Genomic DNA, 11522 nt, shown 5'->3' with positions numbered 1-11522 from the left:
CATACAGTAAATAATATTTTCCTCCTTGCAACAAATCTAATGATTCTAAGATAACTCAGGATTTTAAAACGAGAATAGATTTGAGGAGCAGCTGATTAGATCATCATTTATGAAGTCGGGCGAGCTCGGATTCGTGTTCGGGCATTTTTGGCATTACACGAGGCTGGTCTTCGCAGCAGTAAAGTGGCGGGAATCTTCTTCCTTCATTCTTGTGTCGTTTTACCTCTCGCTAATTCTTGGGCCATTTTTGCTCTCGCGTATTTTTACTTCGCTTTTCCGCATGTTTTTTTTTAGCTCGCTTTTGCTCTGAGCGTGTCACTTGTACTTGAGGACTTTTCCATATCTTGTTTTGATGGAATCTAATTTTTGTCTGTCGGTAAGAAATGACCTACTTCTGGAGTCGCGAAAGCCCTTAGATTCACCACAAAAGCCATCCAAATAGCTTCTATCAGTTATTTTTAAATTTTAAGTGAATAAGTTGGAACGGTAATCTGAGGTGATTGATGGTCATTACAGACAATAAACCCTGCGATTCGGCAGGCCGATCGTCTTTTACTCCACGTCTACCTGTGTAACCTTCTCCTCCCAGCGCGCAACGACACTACCCCTCACTGGATTCGAAGTTGCTTCAGGCCCTCGATCTCATGTTTCCCATAAAGATAATGCCTTTGTAGAAATAGAAAATTAAAAACTTTTCTTTTCCTTACATAGACGAGAAGTTGAAGAAATTTCTCTTTACAGTAGTAAGAATACAGATCATCGAGGAGCATTGTACTTGAAAGTATTTTCCCTCGATTTATTGTATACGAATTCTTCTTTAACAAAGCTTTGTATCTCTTTAAATTATTTTTATTTTTCAAAATGTTTATAATTTCAATTTTTGAAATTGAAATGTATTGTGTTTTCAGTTTTAAAATTATTTGTTTGAAAGAAAGCGAAACTGCTCTCTTTTAGAAGAATGCGCTTACAAAGCTAAAACGTTTTGACCTATTCTTTCTAGCTTCACACCTCCCCTGTTAGAGTGAATTTATCCCGAAATTCTTTGTACTTTCATAGCTTAATTCCTTCCAAACTTAATAGGTTTATTATCTAACTTACTCTCTAAGTCAATCGTAAAAGGGCTCGCTGGTACGTAGGCGACAACTTGTGGTATTATTTCGTTGTTTATATTATTAGTCGTAGAACAAAAATTAATGCAGAGGCTAGGAAGACATTTCTGATTATTTCGTAAACTCTCATTTATAAAGTGCAAATATTGAGTTAAGGATTAACGAAGTGTAGCCTAAGTAAGAAAGAATGCTCGTTGCATGTTCTTTCCAAGAATGAGATCTTTTAATACTCTGTACTTTACTCAAAACATTTTCTATCTCATCTAAAGATTTTCCGGCTGATTTTAATTCCTGGTCATTTATTTGTCCTTTCAAGGGTAGGAATTCATTTCTTACAAGATTTAAATTTTAAATTAGAATGGAATTGTTACGTTTTTTCGGTACGAAAAATTCTGCGTTTTTACTTTTGTTTTGCTTAATTTTACAATAGTGTATTCTGCATGTAGGATGCAGTTATCTAGAGCTTTAATTAAAGTTACTCCTGTTATTGACTTTTCGTAATTTGAATTTTCGCAGTAAATTATCAATCAAACGGTTATTCCGGCAATATCAATCAAGTATTGATAATTTTCCTCTACTAATGGAATGGCATGCTTTTCATTGTTTCCTTCTTCAAATTGCTTAAATCTCTCTATAACTGTAGTCGGATGTAAAATTTAAGGATGTAATATTCCATGTTTACCGTCATTTATTGTATCGATTAATAGCGATATGTCTTCATTTAATTCTGATATAACAACGGTCATCATTGTGCGGCCGAATTTGAAATAGTCCTAATTACTTTAGCTTGATTTTGCAATGACATTTTTAACATTTTGTTTTGGGAATACAGTTGATCAAGTTCCTGGTTGATATAATCTAAATCTTTTTCAGATAGTGTACCGAAAAGTGTTTTGTATATGCTTTCAATAAAATTAAAAGCTCCCCTTTTATACCAATTCCTTCCTAATAACTAATTGAGCAACAATCTTCGAACATTTAATCTTTTAATTCGGGATTTTAATGTTTCTAGTTTAAATTATTCTAAACGTTGATTACATCGCTCGGAGACGGATCTATACAAGAGACTAAGTCGTTCGTATCTTTTGTCAATGCCGTGTGTGTCGACAGACGAAATGAGTCTCCATGTAGTGTGATAGATTTTTGCTGTACCAAGATCCTCGGCGAAGATAGAGGATCCATCGAGTGAAGTGAGGGTCACGTTAGCAGATGTGATCAAGAACAATAATAGCAGTACCCAAGTGAAATTCATTCTAAAAAGAAACATAAAATGAACCGATGAAGCTATTGGTAGAAGGGCTTCAACCTATTAGCATGTACATTGTAATGCTGATTATTGTATAAAAGTTCATAATCAGATCAACGGACGCGTTTGCATATGGTGTAAGGTCCGAGCCATTCACTTTCTAATTTTGTTCGTTTGCTATCATCATGCAGTAGTACTAAATCTCCTGGTTCGAAAAGAGGATTACTGACGATTATTTTTGCATCTTGCTGCCTTTTTAATCGTTCCTGTGTTTTTTGAATGGCAGTCCTTACCTTTTCCAAGTATTCTTCATGTCTCTTTAGCCAAATGCCTAACAATTTTTGATGGGTTAAGGACGTAGTTGTTGCTAAGGCTAAAAGTAAATTGGCTTTTCTTCCAAATGTCATTTCAAACGGCGTTAAACTTGTACTCTCGTGAACTGTGGTATTAAGTGCTAAGCTATTAGATTCAAATTTCGGTAATGGACCAACTATGTCCATCGCGATCTTCTCATTCGGCTGCGTGGGCATTTCCGGAATGGCTGCTTTAACTTTAGGGCGAATTGAGGTTAGTTTTTCACGTTGGCATGCTTGACATTTTTTAACAAATTCGATTGCGTCTTTCTCAATATTTTCCCATGACGTTTGTTCGCGTAGTCTTTTGATGTTTTATTTTCTCCAAACTGAACAGTGGCCACGTTTCCGTGTGATTCCCTCAACAGATTTTGTTTATCTTCTTCACTCAATTTTTTATCAGGTCGTTCGCAAAGGAAAAATGGACATTCTGTGAATTTTGTCTGCGATAGAAAATTCAAAATATCTCCGATGCGTACACATTTCGTGATTTTTATCAAGGGATCCTCCATATGAAATTTAAGTATGTTCCAGGTTTTGTTTCTGGTGAAATCTTTAATTTTGATGTAGAGGAGTTTGACCCATTTTCCTTCGTCATAGTCTGGTAACTGGATTCAAAGCAAAGAGAAGATGTTTTGTTTGCTAATTTTAATCCAATTCTTTCCGTTGGCGACAGGTTTAATTTTTAATTTACGAGACAGGCGGTTTCTTTTCCAGTTTGCATAATCGGTTTGAATTTCCTTTTCATGCGTCCCTTCATGATTTCGCAATCTTTCAGAAATTGGTTTATTATCTTCGCCTGATAATGATGGTGTATCAATCTCATCAACTTCTTGAGAATCATCTACTTGGTTGATGTTGGAATTCTCTTCTGAGAGATTTTGATCTGGAATGGGGTGCATTCTCAAAAGCGCGTCAGCTGCCTTATTTTCCTTCCCTTTTTTATGCACGACCTTTATGTGTATGCTTCAATCTGAAATCTCCACCTCATTAACCTAGATGAAAGGTCCTTTACGTTAAAAAGCCTGCGATAAATTTTCGATAAAATTGCGATAAAGTTGCGATAAAATTGCCCCCAGTCCAACATTACTTGCGTCGGTGGTCAAACTAAATGTGTCTTTGAAGTCGGGATATCTTAATACCGGTGCAGAGCAAAGAGCATCTTTTAACATTTTAAAACTTGTTTTGCAAGATGGCGTCCAGTTAAAGGGATGATTTTTCTTTGTCAGTGCTGTTCAATGTTTAGCTACCGTACAGAAGTTTTTTATAAATTTTCGGTAATATCCAGCTAGTCCCAAGAAAGACATAACTTCTTTTTGTTTCTCGGCTTATTTGAAATTGTGGACAGCAGATAATTTATATGGGTTTAGTTTTACACTGTTTTTCGTGATTACGTGTCCCAGATATTCTAATTCCGATCAAAGAAACTCACATTTGTCTGGTTGAAGTTTAAGTCCAGTAGCCCGTAAACGTTCAAATAAGAACCAGATGTTCGTTGTGTTCTTCGAGTGTGTTACCAAAGACAACAATGACGTCCACATAAGCAAAGCATATTGTTCCTAACAGTCCTCTTAATGCTGTATTCATCATTCTTTAAAATGATTCTGGAGCATTTTTAAGTCCAAAAGGCATGCGGTTATAGTGAAAATGTCCTTCAGGTGTAGAAAATGCAGCATATTTTTTCGAGTTTTAATCCATGGGAATTTGATGAAATCCTGAGTTCGAATCAAAGGCTGAAAAGAATTTTGCTTTTCCAAGGTGGTCCAGAATTTCGTCGATTAGAGGAAGTGAGTAGACATCTTGATCTGTTTTTTCATTTAACTTCCTGAAATCGATTACAAGCCTCCATTTAGATTTTCCCGGCGCGTCGCGTTTTTTCGAGACTACCCAAAGGGGTGAATTAATTAAATGGTGAGGCGACATATATATATACTTGTACTTTATCTCTTCATCACTTAATCTCAAGTTTTATTCGGTTTCGATATTAACGGAAATCATAACCTCTGAGTCAACAATACGGTAAATGGAATTTGGAATGTAGGGATTATCTTCTATGAGAATGCGCCCCTGATTTTTGTTTATTGTCACGCTCATCATTTTTATGGTGTTTTTGGGGATGAACACACCATCGTACTCCAAGAACTAGACCTTATCATCGAGCTGAAGGGAGCTGTTTGACAAGTTGAACTGATAAGAGTACAGAAATGGTGTTCCGATGATGCTTTCCTCGGGTATGGATAAATTCTCTGGTACAATTACGAAGATATGTTCTTTCCCTTGAAACTTAAACTTGGTGACTTCGTTTGTCCGGTGCTTATCATTTCCCATTAAAAACTCTTTGTTCATTGAAATTCTCTATTTGATATTTATTAATGCAATTTTCTTTTATTAGATTTATCGATGAGCCACTATCAACTAATAGTTTTACAGGTTTAGTTGCTCTGTGTAATTATCTTCTGATAGAATATAATCTTCCAGATATTGCTAATACTCTATCTCCGATTCTGTTTCCGTTTCTTTGATATCTTCTTCTTCCGTTTCTTCTTGGAGAAGAACAGTTTGGAGAAACATTCAGTTTCGGTGTGTCCAGGGATTTTGCAGTGACTGCAAAATAACTGGATTCTCTGCTGCAAAGGTATGCTGTAATTTAGAGGATTGTTTAATGAAGGGAATTTTTGTTTATTTAATTGAGAGTTTAAGCTTTTAAAAGGAGATTTATTGACAGTTGTGCGAATTGGTAATTGCGGCTTAATCGTGTTTTTGGATTGGCGAATTTTACTTCTTTCCGTTAACCAGACTTCGTATTGGATTGTCATTTATTGTGCTTCTCTAACATTGCTGGGATTTTTGCTTAAAACTCGGTCTGAAAGTTCTTCTCTTTAATTCATGATGTATTTTTCGAGAACTGTTTTCTCTTCGTTTTTCATGCAAATTTCTCGTTCATGTGTTAAGGGATTTTTCGACTTAACAGCATACAAAAGTTTTTGCATTCTTTGGGTGAATCGTGCATTGAAATTCTGCGTACTTTCCCCAGCTCCTTGAATTACTTGCGAAAGTTTTGTGCGATGAGTTTCTAGTGATCCGGTAGTTCTAAAATTATTTCTAAGAGCTTTCAAAAGATTATCATAACCCTGAATTGATAAGAAACGAATAGATTTTTCAGCTTCTCTTTCGATTTTTTCTGCGATGATCCAGTCTAATAAAACACCTGGATTCGAACACTGTGATTTAATTCTTACTATAAGAACGATGAAGGGTTCCACTCCCATATCGTCTTGTCCGTTGAATTTTTTAATTAATTTGACTATGTCTCTTGCAGCGAAAGTTTCTCTTGTAGGGTTGACTCCACTGGGAGTTGTTACTCTTTCGTTCGACAACCTTTGTGGAATCCTACGATCAATTGGTTCAGATTCTATATGCAGCGCGGTATCGTTACCTGTTCGAGATTCATCATCGTTCCCCCTTTCGCTTTCGTCCGAAGTAACCAAATGCGAATTCTTTGCTGAAGAACGAATTCCTTCTTTACGAGTATTTATCGCGATTTCCATTTTGAACATCCGGTCTGATAATTTTTGTAGCGTGCCGATTATATCTGCATTCGTAGCTACTAGGGGGGTATTTTCCGTCTGTGAAGATGGATTTTTCTTAATTCCGTCTGCCACTGCTTCTTTCTTCTTATTATTGTGTGTTTATTAGTGTACCTAATTTTAAGTTTCCCACTCATGTTAACGGATGTAGACCTGGCCATATAGTTTATTAAATAAAACACAAATTGCAGTCGTAGCTGTCAGACAAGGAATGAATCTGGAGCTAAGGCCCTGCTGGCACGGCCCCACGATAAAAGCTTACACTATACTGCCCTTAACATTTAAAAAGGGAGGGGATGATATCTATCTTCTCTTCGCCTGCGAAACTGCTCTCTTTTAGAAGAATGCGCTTACAGAGCTAAAACATTTTGACCTATTATTTCTAGCTTCACAACTGTACAAAAAAATGAAATTGTAAAAAAGAACATTGTAGTTATATAATTATATAATTCTGTTTTTAAATTTAAACATTGTATCTGAAGAATTTGTGAAAATAGGAAATAAATGTTCTTTTATCATAACAATTATTTTTGTAAAAGTAAGGAAAATTGTTCGCCTTTCAAAATAAACTTTTTGTCTATAAGAAACAGAACATTTTTTAAAGAATACTTAAATAATTATTCAACTAAAAAGTTGTTTGTAATTTGATATTTTTACTGCATGGCCATTTTCAAGGGACTGCAATATTTTCTGACCACTTTGAAAAAATTTGTTAAAAAATTTTACTACTACATTGTAATTTTTTCCATAAATGTTGTATTTCGTTATAAGACATTGTTTTAATGATACTGAATGCTTCGTCAATAGTTATGATTAAAATTGAATTAAATTTAAATTTTAAGTTAAAGAATGTATATAATTTAAAAGCTTCTTGAAACACTAAAGTTTCTTAACTTAAATTAATTATTATCTCACTGCAAATTGAAAGTGGACTAAATTAAAAAAATTATAGAAAAAAATTGCAATATACGATAAACATTGAAGGAGAATATTGTTATAAGTAATAAGAATAACTTGTTTAGACACTTATTTTTGTTAACTTGAATCAACTATTAATCCACCATAACTGAAAAAGTGGAAAATTGTATATATTGTTTAAATTTATGAATTATTTATAATTATGGTCGTATCGCTGCACACTGGAAGGGAAAGGGTACACAGGTAGCCGTGGAGGAAATGACGACTGCCCCTTCTAGTCTAGACGCCAAGGGGTTCTCGGCTACCTTTTTAATTTAGATGCTCTGGGACAAGTGTTTTTCATGTATTTTGACCCGCTGAACACGAATATCGAGGGAGGCTGTCCGTCCGAGAGGTCAAAAAAAGTTATAAACAAATAATTGTTTAAACAAGCAAAAAAGAATTTTTTGCATATGAAAAAAATTTCGACGTATTTTTTGAGCGATTTTAAAAGGAAAAGTACTGCACTGATTTTTTCTTAGGACCCTTAGATTTTTAAGAAAAAAATGTCAAACCTTCGAAAAAAGCGATTTTCGCCATTTTTGAGCTTCAATTACGGCCGATAGTATTGATATTTTCTAATTCTGCTTCCGTGGCGGAAGGCCGGTAGCCTAGTTCTAGGTGCAGTATTTGTCCACGATGTATTTCACCGAATACATCTTGGTATATTGGTCAATGTTGTAAATCAATTCGCACATTATAAATCGTTTGATGATTTGAGATTTTGGAGTTACCATCACTCCAATCACTCGACGAAAGAACACTTACCCCCAACTTTGAATTCTATCAAATTACATATTTTGCTGGCATTTTATGTTGTAAATATGCAAAATAATACTTTACTTTTACCTCAAAATAGCTTGGATCCAACCTTATATGGGTTCGTAGTAAAAAACGAACTCCTGCTTCCTCAAAGAGTTGATATTTTGATTCCACCTGTAGACGAATTAGTTCCTGCATGTAATTCTAAGGTTTGCAGCAGAGATTTGTGTATTTGTTGTCGAATGGGAATACTTTGTTGCAAATTTTGCGCTTGCATGAAACATAATACATGTCAAAATAAATACAATAAACCAAGCGGGAATTAAACATAAAATAATATTCTGTACTCCAGTGAGCCACACGCCTTCCGCCAGGCGCAGGAGCGCTGGCTTGCGAGCCGCAAAACTGGCAAAATTGCAAAATATCAATCCTATCGGGAGTAATTGAAGTTCGAAAATGGCGAAAATCACTTTTTTCGAAAGTTTGAGATTTTTTTCTTAAAAAAATAAAAGGCCTACGAAAAAATCAGCAGAATATTTTCCCTCTTAAAATCGCTCAAGAAAAACGATGAAATTTTTTTCATACGCAAAAAATTCTGTTTTGATCGTTCCAACAATTATTCTGGTCTCAAGATTTCTCCATAACGACTTGTCTTCAAAATCCGTCGTGAACATTAGTCATAAACTCAACACTTACGTGTTTCGACTACTAAGTCTCACCCCTAGCCGCCAGCGAACACAGCCGCCTTGGAGACGAACTCAAGAATCAAGTCAAACTCAAGACGAAATATTTTTACTCGGGTTGTGTACAAAACATTCAGAAATTATAATTGTTTTGAAATTATATCTAAATTGTATACATAAATCAATATCATTTTTAAAATTATAAAAAAAACGATTACACGCTTATCATTGATGTGTAAGTAAACTTATTGTCCGTCTGTGAGCACGATGACTTTTGAAAAATGTATCTATTAGATTGGCCTTCGGCACACTCTCTATTGTTTTAAACTAAATGTCAAGTTCGTGAGCCAGCCGTTTTGGATCAAAATTTTAAAAAACAGTTGTAACATTTACAAGATACTAAAAAACACACGAGAATGAACATTTTAAGCCGAATAACGCACGATATGAAAAAAGCCAAGAAAAAAAATGTCGCTTTTTTAATGCCATACGAGATTATCATAAAATCTCAAGGACTGCAATGCAAATACATTGTTTATACACAATACAACTGATCTCAGTTAATTTGAGTTCACAAATATATATTTTTCTGTGTACAGAAACATAGGGTTGAATCTTGAATTTAAGAAGTCTCTTTATTTTCAACTTATTCCTGTTAATTCACATGCAGACTGAATAAAAATTAAGTGGCAATAATACTTCAAAATAGAACGTTATTACTTTAGCGTCACGATATATTTAAAAGGAAAAAGATCGAATTTAAATTTTTATTGTGTTCAGTACCCTCTCTGATGCTTCAAAAATGGCCACCCAAGACTATTTATAATGAATAGAAAATTTGCAATATTTCTTGTGTACTCTGTCCAATTGTTATAGAAATCATAGAAATCAACTAGTAGCCCTGAGCTATAGTTTTGGTTGGTTGTCCGTTTATCTGTCCGTCGTCCTTTTTCAATCGGGACATCCTATCTCATGGCACCCCACTTATCCCTAAGAACCCCAGCTATCCTACGGGTCCTCAGCTATCCCACGGGTCCCCAGCTATCCCAAGGGTCCACGACCATACCTCGGGCCCCTTGCAATCCAAGAGGAATCTCCTATTCTTTGGGACGTCCCCTATCCGTCGGGAACCAATTAATCTTCATCTTACTCCTCGGAATCCCCTTATCCCGTAGAACACTATCTCGCGGGTTCCCACATAACTCTCATTATCCTACGGGATCCACCTATTTCTCTGGTCTCCATCGAACCTCCAGGAACCCACCTATCTCTCGGGACCCAACCTATTCCACGGAAACTACTGTCCCTCGAACCATATTAACTATAAACTTAGGGATAGGCGTGAACTAGCCGAATGCTTCATAACTTGAGCGGGCACACTAAGGTGGGGAGCCTCCCCGTTCATTACATCGGCCCCGCGAAAATTTCTGTGCTCAAAGTTTTAATTTTTTTTTCCTAATTTCCAGTTACAAATAATACTATAATTCTGTATTTATTATGAATTTTGTCTTGCGATTAACTTTGATATAATTATACAAAAAAATCAACCCTTTGTCGGGCGTCTATGATGAATTCGTCAATGCTTTGATTCTCACTTTTTTGTATCTCGAAAGGAAGAAGTCAGCGGGCTTAGGAATCCCCTAAAAAATCGTAAGAGCACTGTGTTTGAATACACAAACGTGCGTCAGTATTCGTTGTGAAAGTTTTATCGATGACGAATTCGTTATAACTGCCCGCCGGCGTAACTTTTTGCCATTTTTGAGGCAAGTGAAATCATGCAAACAGATTTTTTCTGTTTATTTTTCTATAATTTTTTATCCATTTTTCAATTGTTTTTACATTTTTTATTTTGTATAAATAAATGTTTCCGCAATAAAAGCACTATTTTCTTATAAATAATTCAATTTTATCCCAAAAATCTCCTTTTCAAATTACATCATTTTGAGGCGATAAAATAAGTGCGGTTTTTGGAACCGATTTATATAACAGTAATTGTTTTTAAAAAACTATATTATAAAGAGTTAATCCCAGAAATATTTTTTCTTAATAACAATTTACCGCTGAAATATTAATTTTTTAGTGAAATGGTCGAAATTGCATTTGGCGTTTAACATATTTCTAATTCATTTTTATTGCAAACATTGGTTTCGTCTAGGTTTGACGTCATTTAGTTGAAAGTGTATAAAAAAGTCTATTAAAGATTTCGTGTAAATTTTGTTGTGCCATTTGAATATACCTAACACCGTTAAGAGTTCTTGAACTGAAAGAATGGAATTATCAGTGACAACTTCAATTAATTCAAATAAATCTATTTATTAAGTAACACTGAAATTCTCAGAACTAATACAGAACTTCCAGAGAAATTAGTAATTATTCTTTAGAAATATAACTGTTCATGAAAGGTCAAATTCAAAAGATTAAGTTTCTCTACAGAAACCTGGATTTAATTTTAAAAATTACGCGAGATCACGTTTTGAAGGGCAGATCGAATAACGAAATAAGTACGCAGTCATGAACCATTAAGGCCATGTGACGAGAGGGTCACGTGACCAAACCTGGTCTTCAATTTTTCTTTCCCAACTTACGTCTAAACGAAATGAAGTATCGCTCTAAAAGTTGGGGAAATGAAAGAGGCGGTAATAAAGTCCATGTCTCTGTTTTGTTCCGGTGGAAATTTTGAGAAAAAAATTTTTTTTTTGAAGAAAATACCAGTGGATATTTTCTTTCCTAACTTACGTCCACGCGGAATGAGATATGGTGTTAAAAATTTTGCACGATAAATAGAAGGTATGCAAAAATATGTCTCTGGTCTTAAATAATTAGAA

At 34.9% G+C, this 11522-nt stretch overlaps 1 protein-coding gene across 15 annotated transcripts in view; it reads right to left on the bottom strand.

Annotated features, from left to right (window-relative positions):
• Nucleotides 1-11522, bottom strand: part of LOC117174109 — an 829515-nt gene that overhangs the window by 602956 nt on the left and 215037 nt on the right. The window lies entirely within an intron of this gene.

Source organism: Belonocnema kinseyi, chromosome 6 (assembly GCF_010883055.1).
Source record: "Belonocnema kinseyi isolate 2016_QV_RU_SX_M_011 chromosome 6, B_treatae_v1, whole genome shotgun sequence".
Lineage (NCBI taxonomy): Eukaryota > Metazoa > Arthropoda > Insecta > Hymenoptera > Cynipidae > Belonocnema > Belonocnema kinseyi.
Note: the sequence above shows the minus strand (reverse complement) of the source record. Positions and strands in the feature narration are given on the sequence as shown.